We start from the raw sequence: 17,481 nt of genomic DNA, 5'->3' as shown, positions 1-17,481 counted from the left end.
ACTCAAGTATCAAATCAAGAGTTGTACCAAAGGAACCAAAACGATCAGTGAATATATGCGCACCATCAAAACCAAATCTGATGAACTTGCGCTTCTTGGCAAACCTCTTGATGCTGAAGATCTGATCGAACAAATCCTAGCTGGACTTCCAGAAGAGTACAAATCAGAGATCGATGCTGTCAATGGCAGAGATAGCCTGATCTCATTCTCTGAACTCACAGAGAAGTTACTCAACCGAGAAGCGGTGATTGTGTGTGAAGGGATAAATATCCCACATCGGATATTGGAAGGGATCCTAATCAATATATAAGATATAGATGAGTCACTCCACTTATCACCAATTGGTTTTAGGTTGGAAGCCCATCTAGTTTAACATGGTATCAGAGCCCGATCCATGCAGTCCAATCCGATCCATTATCGATTCAGCCCAAAGTCGGTCCATCGATCCTTGCCCGAACATTCCGAAATTGACGCTCAAAGAGCCATCATCTCGAGGGGCGTATTAGGGATAAATATCCCACATCGGATATTGGAAGGGATCCTAATCAATATATAAGATATAGATGAGTCACTCCACTTATCACCAATTGGTTTTAGGTTGGAAGCCCATCTAGTTTAACATTCTTTTATCTGTCTACAGATTAATATTCAGTGCTCCATAAACAATAAAGGTGAATTTTCAAAATAAAATATTTTAATTTCTTGTCAATATTTTGCCGTTTTCTTGTCATATGAAAAAGGGACATTGCTTAATCTTGGAAATTAGGTTAAGAAATACTTTAGAGGGCTGGCTATAGACGGCTAAGGGGTGATCCCATTGATCAGTCATTGACTAATCTCACGTAATCTGTGATGAGAATGTAAGGTAAGCGTCAAGGGCTTTGAAACTTTTTTTTCGGTCAAATGTCCAGCCCATAGACTAATTAAAACACATCAACAAATAATAATAAAATAATAAACGAGTATATGCTCCTTTCTACTATAATGTTTTCCACAACGGTTTCTAGAATCTCTCTTTGTCCTTAATAACTACGAACAAGAAAATTCAGACTTGGTGAGTAGTAATTTCTTTGTTCTTCAATTTTCTGTCGATTGAATTAATCAGAAGATCTGGCAAAGATGACAGCTTCTGAGCTTCATATATCCACTTCAATCAGCTGTAGCATGTATGCTCGGTTATTGCTAGTTACAAGATTGTTAAGCTAGATGTCATCGGTTAGGCATTCAGTTTTATATTAGATTAACAATTTTAAAGTTATAAAATTATATTACAGATCCTAAAAATATGTTCATTTCAACTCGCGACTCGGGTATCTCTCATAGGATTAAAATGTAATATGTTCTAGAAACTCAGAAATGAGAAAAAAAGAAGAACATTTCGAATTTTCTAGTAAAATCGTAATTTTAGGCAAGGTAGAGCTCTGCACACTCCACAACTCTAGAAGCTAAACTAGTTATTGCCTTTTGTTTTCGTCACCTCACCTCACGAATGACATATTTGACTATTTAATTTTCGGTCCCCCCTTAAAGATATTAGTTAATTTGCAACATATATCCGAATACGATCTCAATCAATTGTCTGCGTTTTTTCGTATTAAGTTTACTTCAAGAAAACTAGACATCAAATGGATAACTATCTAACCATTAGCGTTTTGAAGCGTCTATATTATTCTTGTTAATTAATAACCCCAGAAAGTATACGAGTTAATAGAAGAGAGAATATATATGGACAGTGATCTATTATTATCAACGTTCTTTTGTATCTCTACCCCATGCAATAACTTAACGTAACATAGGCTATTATAATTCATAGTCGCACTTATTCTCTTTTCTTTTCTTTTTTTTTTGCTAAACATTTTGTCAAACTTGTTGACAGTTGACGCCTTAGCCAGCTAGACGTTTAGTCGGTAGAAGTTTATTGTGATGGAATAGCCACAATCTGTCAACTATCTTGATATATTAGAAGAAATCTATGTTATCACTTATCAGTATTGATCTAGCAATGTAACGAACTAACGAATATGTCACTGTTTCACTCAAAAACGACAATAACAGTTTATATGTTATGTCCATCGCCGCGTTGATAAATATATGTATCCGGACTGAATCCAGACCTGTTTTTTAGTCGATTCAAATTCAGATTTTCGGGTCTCGATAAAATGTCTAGTCTAGCGAAAACACAAGGAAACTTGGGAAAAGTCCAAATTGCATACTCTTAAAGATAATCAACCAGGCACTAAATTTAGAATTGGCTGGGCCGGGCCTGTGAGAATGCATTGATTTTGTGGCATGATTGATTACCACAAACATTTGGTTTCCGTATCCAATCAACTATGAGATTTCATCATAATTGATGTTGATGTTCAATAAAACATGCGATGATTTTACGAGACAATATAGATGACGTGCATTTGCATCCATCGCCGAATTAGAACTCAACAGGTTGGCATGTTGAAAATAAGGCAAATAAGGTTGTACAGATACAACATTTCAAATGGTGATAATGTATATATGGAAACACACATGAAGCAATGAAATTGTGACAAATAACGTATACGTTAAAGGCGTACGTTGTTTTATAATTGACGTTTTGTTCATGCTTTACTAATCATCCCTTCTAATCTTAGTGGATCATACAGTGGCAGCTCTAAATCACTGTTTTTTTTTGTTTCTTCTTCGCAAAGGTCTCAAAATAGTAGTATTCTTTGTTATTCATTGAATCATCACTTGTCATGTGAATATGATTTGATTGATTAATGATTACATGTTTGATGTTGCCACGCTTGCAGTGAAAGATTCATGAATAAAATGTGCACATTCCCTTGAACTATTTGATAGATTCCATCACCAGATTAACATACGTTCATGCATGTACCATTGTCAAGAATGGCGTATCTTGTTTTTCTTTTTTTTGCTTAAGCCATCTTCAATCAAGACACCAAAACACTAAATTTGGTGTAATTTCATCTCGAACAAAACACTAAATTTGACATTATCTCACTAAATTTGGTGAAATGTAAATACTATTACACCAAATTTAGTGTAATACTATTTATCACACCAAATATTTAAAATATATATTTTATTTAATAATATAGTTCCATTGCTATCAAATTTTTCATTAAACATAAATATATTATGTGATTTGTATTTTTAATTGATTTTCACATGATTAAATTTTTTTTTCAAAATAAATCACTAAATGATTATTATTATATTTATCACTTAGAAATAATGAAATGTAAATAATAATCTAATTGTGAAAAAAAAATTATTTATCCATTACAAATAAAAAAAAATAGAACTTTAAAAACTGAAAACATCAAATAATATATAATATTACATTTGGTGTAAAATTTGGTGTCTTTGTAGGAAATGACAAAAAGATCGTGACACCAAAACACTAAATTTAATGTAGTTTCTAGACCAACTTGGTGTCATTGTTAGAGATGCCCTAAAAAACTACTTGTTTGATTCGCATATTGATATATATTGTCGGACTTGTGCACTAACACGGATAAACATGTTTTTTGTTTGATATATTCCGTCGATTGATCAGCCAAATGACAATAAATTTAGTAGTGACTGTAGTGTTCTAGTGTAATTTTTTTTCTCAAAAAATCAGTAGATTACATAATCTAAATTTGGAATATTTTTTGACTAATATCAATAGGTAACCAGATCATCTATCATAACATTATCTAATTGTTTAGGCTGAAACTCAAATCTAAACTTTTCACATAATTGTAATTTTGTTTAATGAAAGTCCAAACCTCTAAGAAAATATTGTATCACATTTTCAAGTCCTGTCTACCGCTTGACTACGTACAGAAGGCAGATATAACATACAAATCATCATACTATATCAAACTCTATAAGCTCAAAACAAATGTACTTATAGAAATATAAAATTATGCCATCAAGTCATATAATCATTTTTAATGATATGTGTTAGTGATCCGCATCGAAATTGTGAAGAAACCAACATTAGAATATGAATGATATATGCCTCTTTACTCAGTGACATAACATTTAGTTTTGATTTAAAGCTTATTACGGTTCTTGAAAACATTTGAACCAAATATTGTTCTATATCTATCCATATAAACAAGTGTTCATAATGCTGAATGGTTGCTAGGACGACTCGATCGTTTACCTTTGACTACAACTCTATCTATCAGTGATCATCCATTGAAAAATGGCATTTAGTAAAAATGCACGTTATAATAATAATCTCGTCTCAATATTTTAAAAAAAAAAAAAAAACTCAAAAGAATACGATCGTAAATCAAACATATATATAAATTGATACGCATTTGTTTGACCGTACTAACTTCTTCATATTTGCTTTATCATTTGTAATTATATGTAATCTAGTATAAATAAACCCCTTCATATTTGCTTTGCTTTATCATTGTAATTGTATGTAATCTAGTAATACACTTCTTCATATTTGCTTTATCATTTCTAGCTATATGTATTCTAGTAATAAACTGCTTCATATTTCTTATCATTTGCAATTATATGTAGTCTAGTAATAACACTACAAGAAAACAGTCTATTAAGGACGAAAATTAACGACATCAACGTAAGTCGTAAATTAGTGACATCTTAATGACACACGGACGACAAAGATATACATACGTCGTTACACGTCGGCAATTAGCGACACACACAAACGTCGGTTTTTAATGACATTTAACTACACTATAATGTCAGCAAAGAAACTTATGTCGCTAAACCATCACTAAAGCATGGCTACAGTATACGTCATTACATTGTTGTTATTTAACGACATATTAACGACATCAAAACAATGTCGTAAACTATCCGTCGTTAATTCCAGTCAAAACACACACAACACAAGTGCATAACCCTGTGTAAATTACCAACGACATGTATATGACGCAAATTAGCATCCGGTTAACGACTATTCATGGTGTTCCGTCGTTAGTTCGTTAGTAATTAGCGACATAGTAACGATAATTTCAATCCCTAAACCACAAATGTTTGTCTTAAACCTCCAAATCTAAAATTCATGGTATACTATGTTTATTGTACAAAATTATTTGTTATAATATTATATAGCCTACTATTATATATCCAATATTATCACTTTTTCCTTCATTGAAAAAATCAAATATCACTAGCTATTCCAAGATTTCTATAAGACATACGATATATGATTACGTTTATTATACGATTATTAGCAACAACTTGGTGTAAAAGATATTGCATACTATCAATATTATTAAAACAGGATCATTACTAACATTTACCCCTATAACTCCATGGAATATTACTTATTTTGCCACTGGTCCTATTCTAAATATAAATCAATTTTTATAACTGTAATTAAAGAATAACTACTTCTAAACCGTGTATTTTGTAACCTCACAGCTTTAACTTTTTAAATACTAGGAACCCACTACTTTTCAATTAAAACTGTCGACTCCTTGATTCTAAAGCTTATAAGTCCACTAAATAAAAATTATGTCGTTTAGAAACAAATATTGATACTATACTTTCATAAATAATATCTCCACTAGAAAAATTAATGGGAACTTGGACAATAAAATTATAAGAAAATATAAAAAAGTAAATATATGTTTAAACACAATCACAACGTTGAATCGGACTGTTTGGTTATAGGGTTATTGGATTGATCATAGATAAACCATAATGAGTAATTTAATTAATTTTAATATATAATAAATATATCAGTATTAAAAATACAAGAAAAAAATATGTTTAAAAATGTAGTAAACTCTAGAATCTATTTTTATTTTTTTATTTTTATTTCATATACAATATAATTTGAACAATTTTTATAACGTGTTGGAGTTAAGACATTATAATGATATTAAGCGAGTGCAAAAATGTTTTTATGTGATCCCACTAAACTAATTGTATGTGATGATCCGATCTTATCTTGCCATGTAATTACTTTTAACATTTAAAGACTAATTGTAATAGCTATTGTCACTTTCTTGCATATTAGAAAATTTCTGACTTGAGTTTTATAGTTAGTGACCGATCGGTCATGTACGAAGACAAAAACAGTAAAACGTAGCTAGGAAACAAATACATATTCAAAAAAGGGACGGAGCTACATAGAATAATAAATAGAGATAACCGAAGTCACTATACATACATAGAAGTCGCCAATACATGTCGGAATGTAATCTGAAACTTGATTTATGTAAGGAAAACACCATAGTCCATAGATTTCTTTGAATAGATCACTTGAGTTTAATGGGGCCATTAGAAGAATTTTGAGAAGCTCTAAACCTTTGACTATGGACAAAGTCAAAAGTATGGTGGCCCAATGTATGGTCCAATGATTCTTCCACTTGTGTCCCTTCTCAACACTTCCCCTTCAAAGTTCAAACCATCCTTTTCACCTTTGTTGTCCCTTCCCACAATATTTTCCATTACAAGCTGAGATTGATCGTTGAATAAAAGAAAAAAGATACAGTTATCATAGTAGGCTAATTAATATAAATACTACTCAGTAGCATATGTTTCTACACAATTAAAGCCTTTTTGGGTTTAAACTCTACACAACTAAAGCCTTGCCTTTTTTTTTTTCCTCTTTTAAAAAAAAAGAGTGTACATGGTAAAAAAATGTGTACATGGTAAATAATATCGTTTTTTTTATAGAAATCAAAAGTTTTACTATTTCTATCAATCATCTTTTGTAATTAACGTAAACGCAAACATAAGTATCTACATGCGAACAAAAACGTATTCATTCTCATTGTAGACCTATGCTTAGCAAGTAAACGCAAACAAAAGAATTACTACATTTACTCGAGTGATCCATAAACAACGAAAATCACTTTTTCTTTACCCATTTTCTGACGAGCGGGAACTATAGCTTTTATTCTCTGTTGTCAGTTCACATCTTATAAACTTACGCTGCAGATGCCCTAACACATCTACTCGTTTCTTTCACTGTAAATAAAAAAGAGATTAAACTTTTATATGAATTATAAATGTTCATAAGCAAGCAACTACAAGGTGACCTCTTTCTTATTCATCAGCGATCACCTAGTTTTCGAAGCCACCCGAAAAAAGTTTGGTGCCTAAACAAAAAGTTTATTGACAATACAAAACTCGGTCCTGAGCATAAGCTATACGGTGGTCTTCTAGTTGCTCAAAAAAAAAAAACATATACGGTGGTCTTCTAAAGCTACATGTTTATAAATCGTAACTATTTTGGTTTATTTAACATACTTTTCTTTAAATAACATGGAAACAAACATATATATACGAACTATGAGTCTTGATGACATGTGAAACTATCATTGAAGACCAACACAGCCGGAATTGCTTGGATCATTGAAGACCCCCCCCCCCCCCCCCCCGATCCATCGACTCGCGGGGAGCGAGGATTCATCAAAACGTCTCCTCTCCTCTTGTGGTTGAAGCTCTAGCGGTGAGGGAAGCTCTCCAGATGGCGTCCTCCTTGAACGTGACACACCTTCGGATGTTCTCCGACAACCAAACCCTGATCAGGGCCATTAACGACAAACGTTTGAAAGAGATCTATGACATCTTGAAGGATATCGAAGCTTTTTTCTCTGTTTGTCGATCTATACTTTTTCTATCTTCCAAGGGCTGAGAATGGGCAAAGCTGATGCCTTAGCCAATACATTCTCAGAAATCCAAACCATATAATGGGCCAGCCTATGAGCTAAACCCCTATTTTTCTTTTTAGTCATGCAAATTTCGTTGACAAAAAAAAAAAAAAAGGTGAAACTATCACTGGCTCATTTTTATTTTGTTATTTAAAGTTTACATATATAATTAAATAACAATAAATATAATAATAAAATACCTAAATGGGCATTTAACCACCAATGATGCTCTTAGGTTTCTTTACTATTTCATTATCAAGAAAATAATAGCAATACAAATACTTATGATTGTAGCAGGTTCTGCGAATAATATTTTATTTAAGTCAATAATTTTTTACAAATCAAATGATGTCTCTAAATTTTTTTTTTTCAACGTATGTCACTCGCCCTCCGGTTTTGGTTGACCGGTCTTTAAGTTGTTTGGTTTGGTTTAATATTACTCTTTTTTTATTAATTTTTCCTACATTTATATTAATTTCCGCTGTTTTGTATTTTTATTTTTGCTAAAAACTGATTTGTAATTTTAAAACAAAAAACTCAAAAAATTAATATGAAGAATTGAAGACTAAAAAAACCTATGCTAGCAGGTTGGTGTACAACATTTTCAATCCAATCATTATTGGCTAATAACTAAAAAATAAGAAGTTATAAAACGATTTGAAAAATTGGATATAAAGTTTAATCAATTTTTTTTCTTCGTCATGCTGACCATTGTGGTCAGCAGGATACATATTGTACTATAATTATCAATAATTACAACAAATGTTTTAATAGTTTAGAAGTCGTTATAGGCGCTCGCTGTATAGGAGCAGCCGTGATAAAGAGCCGTCTTGATAATATACTTCTTTCTTACATTAGTACAATCCCTACAAATCACACACAATTTTTTATGTTTAACACACATCATTTTCTACATATTCAAACCCTGCAAATCACAATTTCTTATTTTAAAGACATCAATACACTTCCGATATAAAAACTAAAATACTTTTTTAATAGTATTGATTTGATAATTATGAAATAGTTTCCATTATATACAACCACTCAAACTAGCTACTTCAAAAACTTGAATGATTTCCTATTTATTTATGAGATATTCACAAGTTAGCCAACAATTCATGCATAATTGCATATATGTCAACAAGCTATTATATTACTCCGGCTGACATTATTATATATCATTACAATATATAAATCTTATATACTACAGTACGACATTACTTTATGACATCTTACCTACTACCAAATACTATATGTACATGGTTAGATGCACATGCACATATATAAGAAACATCACTTAAAATATTAAAGTTTATGTCAAAATTTTTTTTTTTATGTCAGATTACCTATTGCTTATCGGATTCGACGCTTTTTATTTTCTTTCACTAAAAAGTAATTAATATTCGTCTTATAGTTGTGTTTATATAAGGTGTTAGATGATCACCAGCTCCTTATTTGGATTTGAATATTTGGTCATTAGAAAACCATTAATTAGTCCTGATTGGTTTATTTTTGTGATTCAAGCAATCATCTAGTTGAATATAGGGCCACATTATATACAGTCCTGAATCAAGCATGACGTTTTATATATTAGTTAAATGCCACGGACCGCATGTACGAATACGAACCTCCGTGATAACCTATCGCTTGCGTAATGATCTAGGTATATAAATAATAAGTGGTGCCATATTTATTCATTTATAGACTCCAAAGACATGAATCACGTAACCACGATTTGCGACGAGATATATGCATTTTTATTATCATAATATTAAAGTGCAATTCTCTCCGCCAAGAAATGCACCCCACTATTAGAAGTCAACACAGACAAAAAAAATCGAAAAAAATAATAATATAAAAGTCAATAATCGCCAGTTCTCATCTTACTATTTCTTATATATTATATATGCTAATCTAATCTTGATATAGAATCACCAACCATCTTCTTCTCCTATTTCTTCATCTTCACAATCTTACTCTTTACATATATCTTAGAGCTTCGTGGACAAAAAAAATTATATATGTAAAAAATGCTGGGAAAAAGAAGGGGTTTTTGCCAAAACTAACCCACAACTTGATTTTAATCCCAAACCTATACCCAAACTTGAATCAAATGCAAAACTAACCTAAAAGCCTAGTGAAATTACAGCTCAGCCCCTTGTGACCAAACAAAAAAACAGAAGCCATTTTTACGAATATAGCCCCAGTAAATCGTCTGAGTCGTCTGAATTGTTGGAAGTCGTCTAGACGACTGAAGTTTCAGTCGTCTGGTACCAGCTTATTTTAAAAATAATTTATAAATCTTGTAAAAAATATTTTGATGCGTGAAAAATAAAAATCAAGTAATTATAAACAGTTTTAAGTGATATAATTAAGATATGATAAAATTGATTTGTTTTGAAGATAGATGAGTGGAAGTAGTGAATCATGAAATACTTTGGTTTAGGAGTTTGGCAAACATATGTTGTAGTATTGTATGGATTGTTAGGGTTAGATTTTGGAAAACTAAAATGTTTTTTTTCAGAAATTAGTTTTCACTTATATGTGTTTATTTCTGTGTATAGTAAACACTTTCAAGTTTGATTGGTTTTATGAAGTGTTTAATTAGATAATTAAGTTTAGGGGTTATGTTTAGGGTGTGGACGACTTATATTTCAGTCGTCTGTTGAATAATTTACCCGGACGACGTATATTTCAGTCGTCCAGACGACTTACTTGTAAGTCGTCCAGACGATTTACTTGTAAGTCGTCTGGAAAGTCTTCTATTTTAGTTTCCCACTAAAATATTTAATTTCCCGCTAAAAATATTAAACTCTTCTGGACGACTTACATGTAAGTCGTCTGTTTTAATTTCTTCACCAGACGACTGAAATGTAAGTCGTCCAGGAAGTCGTCTGAGTCAAAAATATTTAACCTAATTAGATTTTTTGCCTCCCTATATAAAGAAAAATTTACACATTCTCTCTCCTCCTCTCAAATGGCTGCAACAAAATGTAATGTTCATCATTCTAAAACTCTCCAACCTCTCTCTAATCTCTTTGACTTGAAAACACCAAACTTTATATGAATTTTTCAGTTTTGTCTCATGTATTTCTTACTAATCTATCTCTTTTACAGGTTTTTAATCAAGTGGTACTCATCTTCCACTAATTTAGAGGTAGATCTATTAATTTTAGATATGTATTTTTGTGTGTTCTATAAATGTAGATTTATCTAATCTTCCACTCATTTTTCTATTTTTAAGTCATTTGAACGTTTTTGGATATGCAGGTTTTTCAGATCTGGATTTGATGTGCAGGTTTTTCAGATCTGGAAGACTTCTGGGACGACTTACGTGTTAGTCGTCTGGAAGTCGTCTGGAAGTCGTCTGGAAGTCGTCTGGAAGTCGTCTGGACTTCTTGGAAGTCGTCTGGACTTCCAGGAAGTCGTCTGGACTTCCAGGAAGTCGTCTGGACTTCCAGGAAGTCGTCTAGACTTCAGGAAGTCGTCTGGACTTCTAGGAAGTCGTCTGGATTTTTCTGAGCGTTTTGGTAAGTTCTTATGTCTGATTTTTCTTCATTTGGTAACTTCTTGTTGTATAAAGTTCTTACTTTTTTCCAAACTAAAACTCTCCAAACCCACTTAATCTCTTTGACTTGAAAACACCAAACTTTATATGAATTTTCAATTTTGTCTCATGTCTTTGTTACTAATCTATTTTTTTTGCAGGTTTTAATTAGATGGTACTCATCTTCCACTAATTTAAAGGTAGATCTATTATTTTTAGATATGTATTTTTGTGTGTTCTATAAAGGTAGATTTATCTAATCTTCCATTCATTTTTTCTGTTTTTAAGCCATTTGAACGTTTTTGAATATGCAGGTTTTTCAGATCTGGATTTAATATGCAGGTTTTTCAGATCTGGAAGACTTTTGGGACGACTTACTTGTTAGTCGTCTGGAAGTCGTCTCTGGAAGTCGTCTGGACTTCCTAAAAGTCGTCTGGACTTCCTGTAAAGTCATCTGGAAGTCGTCTGGAAGTCGTCTGGACTTCCTGTAAAGTCGTCTGGACTTCCTGTAAAGTCGTCTGGAAGTCGTCTGGACTTCCTGTAAAGTCGTCTGGACTTCCTGTAAAGTCGTCTGGACTTCCTGTAAAGTCGTCTGGAAGTCGTCTGGACTTCCTAAAAGTCGTCTGAACTTCCTGGAAGTCGTTGGACTTCTTAGAAGTCATCTGGACTTCTTAAAAGTTGTCTGGTCTTGTCTACTCATCTACTCAAGTGTCTGGTCTTGTTACTCATCTACTCAAGTTGTGAATTGCATGTATACTCTTTTAGTTGTGAATTTTTTGTAAAATCAGTAATAATATTTCCAAGATGTATTAAATGTGCTAACAATGTGTTTACACATTTACAAATCAATGAAATAATAGACTTCAGTAGCCTTTTTCTTATCTTTGGATCTCTCATATGCAATAATAAACTCCAATGGCCTTTTTCTCATCATAATAAACAAGAATGTTGGTAAGAGATGGAAACAAACAATAGTAACTAGTCAAAGCATATCATATTTTTTATAAGTTTGCATTGAAAAACTTAGTCAAATTTAGTAAAACTAAGGGAGAGAACATATTTTGTAAATATGAGTTTTACATATCTTGAAGTTACTTATCATTCTTAAAAATACAAGTTATTCAAAAACTAACGTAGAAGACTTAAAAACTAGTGGAGAAGACGCGGACGACTTCAATCTAAGTTGTCTAGACGACTAAACTATATGTCGTCTGGTCAACGCAGAGGTTATTTTTGCAATTGACTTTGAAATCTGTTATTTCGGACGACTGAAAGTTAAGTCGTCTACTATTGTTTGGTTAAAAAAAAACTCCAAAAAAGCTAGACGACTTACATTTCAGTCGTCAGAGGTTAGTTTTGCATTTGACTGGATTATTTCAGAAGTTTGACTTTTTGGACGACTTACATTTCAGTCGTCTAGTGAAAATTAAAATAATAATATTTTTTAAAAGTAGACGACTTAAAGTTAAGTCGTCGTAGGTTAGTTTTGCAATTGAAAAAAAAAACTTCAAGATTTAATTATATACAGACGACTTATAATTCAGTCGTCCACGAGACGACTGAAATGTAAGTCGTCTAGGATTTACGAGGTTTGACCAGAATCTCGGAAAAAGTCCTGGACGACTTACAATTAAGTCGTCTGGTGGACGACTGAATTATAAGTCGTCTGTGTATAATTAAATCTTGAAGTTTTTTTTTCAATTGCAAAACTAACCTATGACGACTTAACTTTAAGTCGTCTACTTTTAAAAAAATATTATTTTTTAATTTTCGCCAGACAACTGAAATGTAAGTCGTCTGGGGAAGTCAAACTTCTGAAATTATCCAGTCAAATGCAAAACTAACCTATGACGACTGAAATGTAAGTCGTCTAGGTTCTTTGGAATTTTTTTTGAATCCAAACAATAGTAGACGACTTAACTTTCAGTCGTCTCAGGTTACAGATTTCAAAGTCAATTGTAAAAATAACCTCTGCGTTGACCAGACGACTTCCAGGTAAGTCGTCTACAGCCAGACGACTGAAAGGTAAGTCGTCTACAGCCAGACGACTTCCCAAGTAAGTCGTCTGACGAACAGATCTGGAAAAAACTCGATGTCATACCTTAAATTGGTGAGATAAGTTCCTTAGCATACATAAGGCTTCTCCAAGCACACAGAATCACAAACGAAAGTCACCCACCCATAATGTTAGCTTCTATGACTCTATGAACCATAAAAAATTTAGAATCAAAATCTTGGGTTTTTTTAGCTCATTGTGGAGAGAAATTGAGAGATATGTGTGTTTAGTTCACAAGAATGGAAAAGAAGAAGGGTAAATCGATTTTGGGAGCATTAAGAGCTTCAAATTGGTTGTTCATGGTGGTTGTGGTATTGATGACAATGGCAATCTTGTAATTACTTGAAGATGATGAGGGTGAGAGAGTAAAAATGTCATTTTCGAAAAAAAAAAGAAAAAAAAAAATTGATGGCATTTTCGTAAATTATATGAACTTGTGGGGTGAATAGGGCAAAACCAATTTTCAAAAAAAGGGAGGTTAGTTTTGTGTTTGACTTTAAGTTGTAGGTCAATTTTGCAAAAATCCCGAAAAAGAATAGCTTCTTTCAAGAAATCTAGCCAAGAAAGTGAAGAGCATTAACACGAGAGAAGGCGGATCCGAGTCAACTCAGAGCATGTTCTCTTTGATGGGTGATGCGGAGGACACGTCTCCGGCGGCAACAAAGACGCCTACGGGAACGTTTGCGGTGTACGTAGGGGAAGAGCGCGTGAGGCGGTAGTGCCGACGAGCTATTTGAAGCATCCTCTCTTCAGGAGCTCCTCGACAAGTCACATGACGAGTTACACTGTCTCCAGCAGAAGGTTTGTTGGTTATCCCTTGTAGCCTCTCTGTCTTTCAAGATGTCGTTAACGCCATCGAGTCTTGTCACGGCAACTTCGATTTCGGAGATTTTGTGGAGGAGTTTCTTTGATTTTAATTAATCCAAAGAACATTTCCAAGACGTCGTTAACGTTCTTGTTGATCATTTTGTTTCGTTTTGATATAAAAAATAGATTATTGCTTAGGTCTTTTAGGAAAATATATAATCGTTTATAGGACTGATAGTGAAATTTGTGATTGTATACATTAATCCAACACCCCTTTCGTTGCGTGGTGTGGATTTATTTTTTATCGTGGATATAATTGTATTTATATATCAATACATAATTATCTCTTTTTGGGCATATTTGTTTGGTTTCCTTTTAGAATGCTTGGTCAGAACATGTCGGGATGTTTGTGTGAAGACATGTTGGTGAGCTGAGTCAGAAAATTGTCTGAAAACATCGACAGACTGAGACTGCGAGCGAATCTGTGACATTGAGAGGGTAATGAGAGAGAGCAATCGCAGTCCTCTTTTAAAACATCACAGTGGTTTCTCACCAAACCTTTTAAAATTAAAAATACAAAAATAATAAAGAGAAACTGTCTCTAGACTTAACATTGTCTTCATTAAATCAGCATTAACTAATAAATTGCCTTAAATAGAAGACTTCCACTTGGTACCTTAATTTGTTTCTTTTTTTCACATATAAACATTTACATTAGCTTGATACGTTGACAACATTGACAAAGAACTGCCTGAAAAAAAAAAGAAGCAAAATCACACTATTATCTCGATGCGATAACAAATCTAGCTCCCTAACAAAGCAATTAATCTATATATCACTTTCTTTCTTGTAATTGTTCTTAAGATAGCAAGCAACATCATAGCCTAGGCCACATCTTTATTTCTTCTAAATATCTTGTAGTTGTAACACTGAACTCCCATATAATAGCCGTTTGGGCCTTAAATGGGCTGATTAATAACTTGTGGACCTCGATTTTGGGAGGAAGGCCACGATATAAAAAACGCAATTATTGTAATTTTCGGTAGTATGAAATTTAATTAAATTTAAAAAAGAGGAGCGCGTCTTCAAAATAATTCAAATCTCAAATCCCACCACTAACGCTCTCTCTCTCTCTACACTCGTCGCCGGCGAGAAGAGGATTTGAAATCTTCCCGGAGTCAGTCGCATCAGATTTGAAATCAGCATCTCTGGATTCACCGTCCCTCCGCCGCTTAAAAATGTCAGGCCGTCACGACAAAGAGAAAGGCGTCAACGTTCAAGTCCTTCTCCGATGCAGGTATATTCAATTTCTCGAAATTGATTCTAGGGTTTAGCTTTTTTTAGGGTCTAAATCGCACTTTGCCAATTGAATTGTTTGACAGGCCATTTAGCGATGATGAGTTGAGGAACAATGCTCCTCAGGTTCTTACTTGTAACGATTTGCAGAGAGAAGTTGCTGTCTCCCAGAACATCGCTGGGAAGCATATTGATAGGGTTTTCACTTTCGATAAGGTACCGAAAAAAAAAGATTTTCTGATTCTGGTGGCTCCTTAATAACATGTGAAGTTTGTTTGAGTGTGTGTAGCTAGTCAAAGTGTATGCTTTGGATCTAATCACTGTGTTTTAGGAGAGACTTAAGTGTACTTTGATGTATTTTAGAGTATAGTGAAAGGTGTGAAGTTCATTTGTTAGCCTTTTTGCTTTTGTGAAGGTTGATGGACTTTAGTGATTTTCAAATGCTGAATGTGTGTTTTTATATGTTGAGCGCAGGTGTTTGGACCATCGGCACAGCAGAAGGATTTGTATGACCAGGCTGTTGTTCCCATCGTGAATGAAGTTCTTGAAGGTTTTAATTGTACTATATTTGCGTATGGTCAGACTGGTACAGGGAAAACATACACAATGGAAGGAGAGTGTAGAAGGTCCAAGGTATGTGTTTGCTTTATAAGTTTTTGCTGGTAGTGTTTCCTAATCTTAGCTAAGCTGTTTACCTTCATTTTAATTGGCATAGGGCGGGCCTAGTGGAGGTCTTCCAGCAGAAGCAGCAGGTGTTATCCCTAGAGCTGTGAAGCAAATCTTCGATACGCTTGAGGGTCAGCAAGCTGAGTACAGTGTTAAAGTCACGTTTTTGGAACTCTACAATGAAGAGATTACTGATTTGCTCGCTCCTGAAGATATATCCAGAGTTTTTCCGAGGATAAACAAAAGAAACCCTTACCTCTCATGGAGGATGGCAAAGGTGGTGTTCTTGTTCGAGGATTGGAAGAGGAGATCGTGACGAGTGCCAATGAAATCTTCACTTTGCTCGAGAGAGGTTCCTCTAAACGGCGAACTGCAGAAACATTCTTGAATAAACAATCAAGGTAAGGTCTTTGATGTTTTGTGTTCATTGCAGTTTTGATGTCAAGGTCTCTGTAACATAACGGAGTTCTTTGCTTTCAGTCGGTCACATTCTCTCTTCTCAATAACGACATATCAAAGAAGCTACTCCGGAAGGTGAAGAGTTAATCAAGTGTGGCAAGCTGAACTTGGTTGACTTGGCAGGATCAGAAATATATCACGTTCTGGGTGCTAGGGATGTAAGTAGTTTTGTTCCTCTCAATTTCTAGATTTCATGTCTGTTTATATGTCGGATTTACTCAATAGACTTTCTCTATATAGGGCCGCGCTCGAGAAGCTGGTGAAATTAACAAAAGTCTTCTTACATTAGGGAGAGTTATCAGTGCTTTGGTAGAACATCTTGGACACATTCCTTACAGGTTTAGACTCGTTTTCTGGGGTTTTTTCTTTATGTCAGTGATCATGTAGCAGTCTTTTAAGCTATGCTGAATCCTGTAATTATATCTTGCATTGAATTTTAGGATAGCAAGCTCACCCGCTTACTACGTGATTCACTTGGTGGGAGAACGAAGACTTGTATCATAGCCACAGTTTCACCTGCTGTTCACTGTCTCGAGGAAACCTTAAGTACTCTAGATTATGCACACAGGGCAAAGCATATTAGGAACAAACCAGAGGTATTTTTCATTCATTAATTTCAAGCCTCATTTTTATTTTCTTTTTCCATTTAGACCAACCTTTGAAAACCAGAACTCATCTTCGTACCCTTCTATATTTCGCTGTTGTAGGTTAATCAGAAAATGATGAAATCTACTTTGATAAAGGACCTTTATGGTGAAATAGAACGACTAAAGGCGGGTAAGACGCTATTCATTTAGGATTACGTAATTTGGAAATTTGACTGTAACTTACAATAAATTTATACGCTAAAATTCTTATTACTAATAACTTAACATATCTTTCTTTGTTATATGTATAGACCGTTATGGTGAAAAAATTGTTGTTATATGCCAAGAGAGATACTATCAAGAGGAGAAGTGAAAGAAAATGTTTCAGAGCCATTGTACCTTAACTTTCAAAGGAAGACC

At 33.6% G+C, this 17,481-nt stretch overlaps 1 pseudogene; it reads left to right on the top strand.

Annotated features, from left to right (window-relative positions):
• Positions 1-15,077: 15,077 nt before the first annotated feature.
• LOC125599957 lies at positions 15,078-17,251 on the top strand (annotated as a pseudogene).
• The last annotated feature ends 230 nt before the right edge of the window (positions 17,252-17,481 follow it).

The sequence above is a fragment of the Brassica napus genome, unplaced genomic scaffold (assembly GCF_020379485.1).
Source record: "Brassica napus cultivar Da-Ae unplaced genomic scaffold, Da-Ae ScsIHWf_2075;HRSCAF=2726, whole genome shotgun sequence".
Taxonomy (NCBI): domain Eukaryota; kingdom Viridiplantae; phylum Streptophyta; class Magnoliopsida; order Brassicales; family Brassicaceae; genus Brassica; species Brassica napus.
Note: the sequence above shows the minus strand (reverse complement) of the source record. Positions and strands in the feature narration are given on the sequence as shown.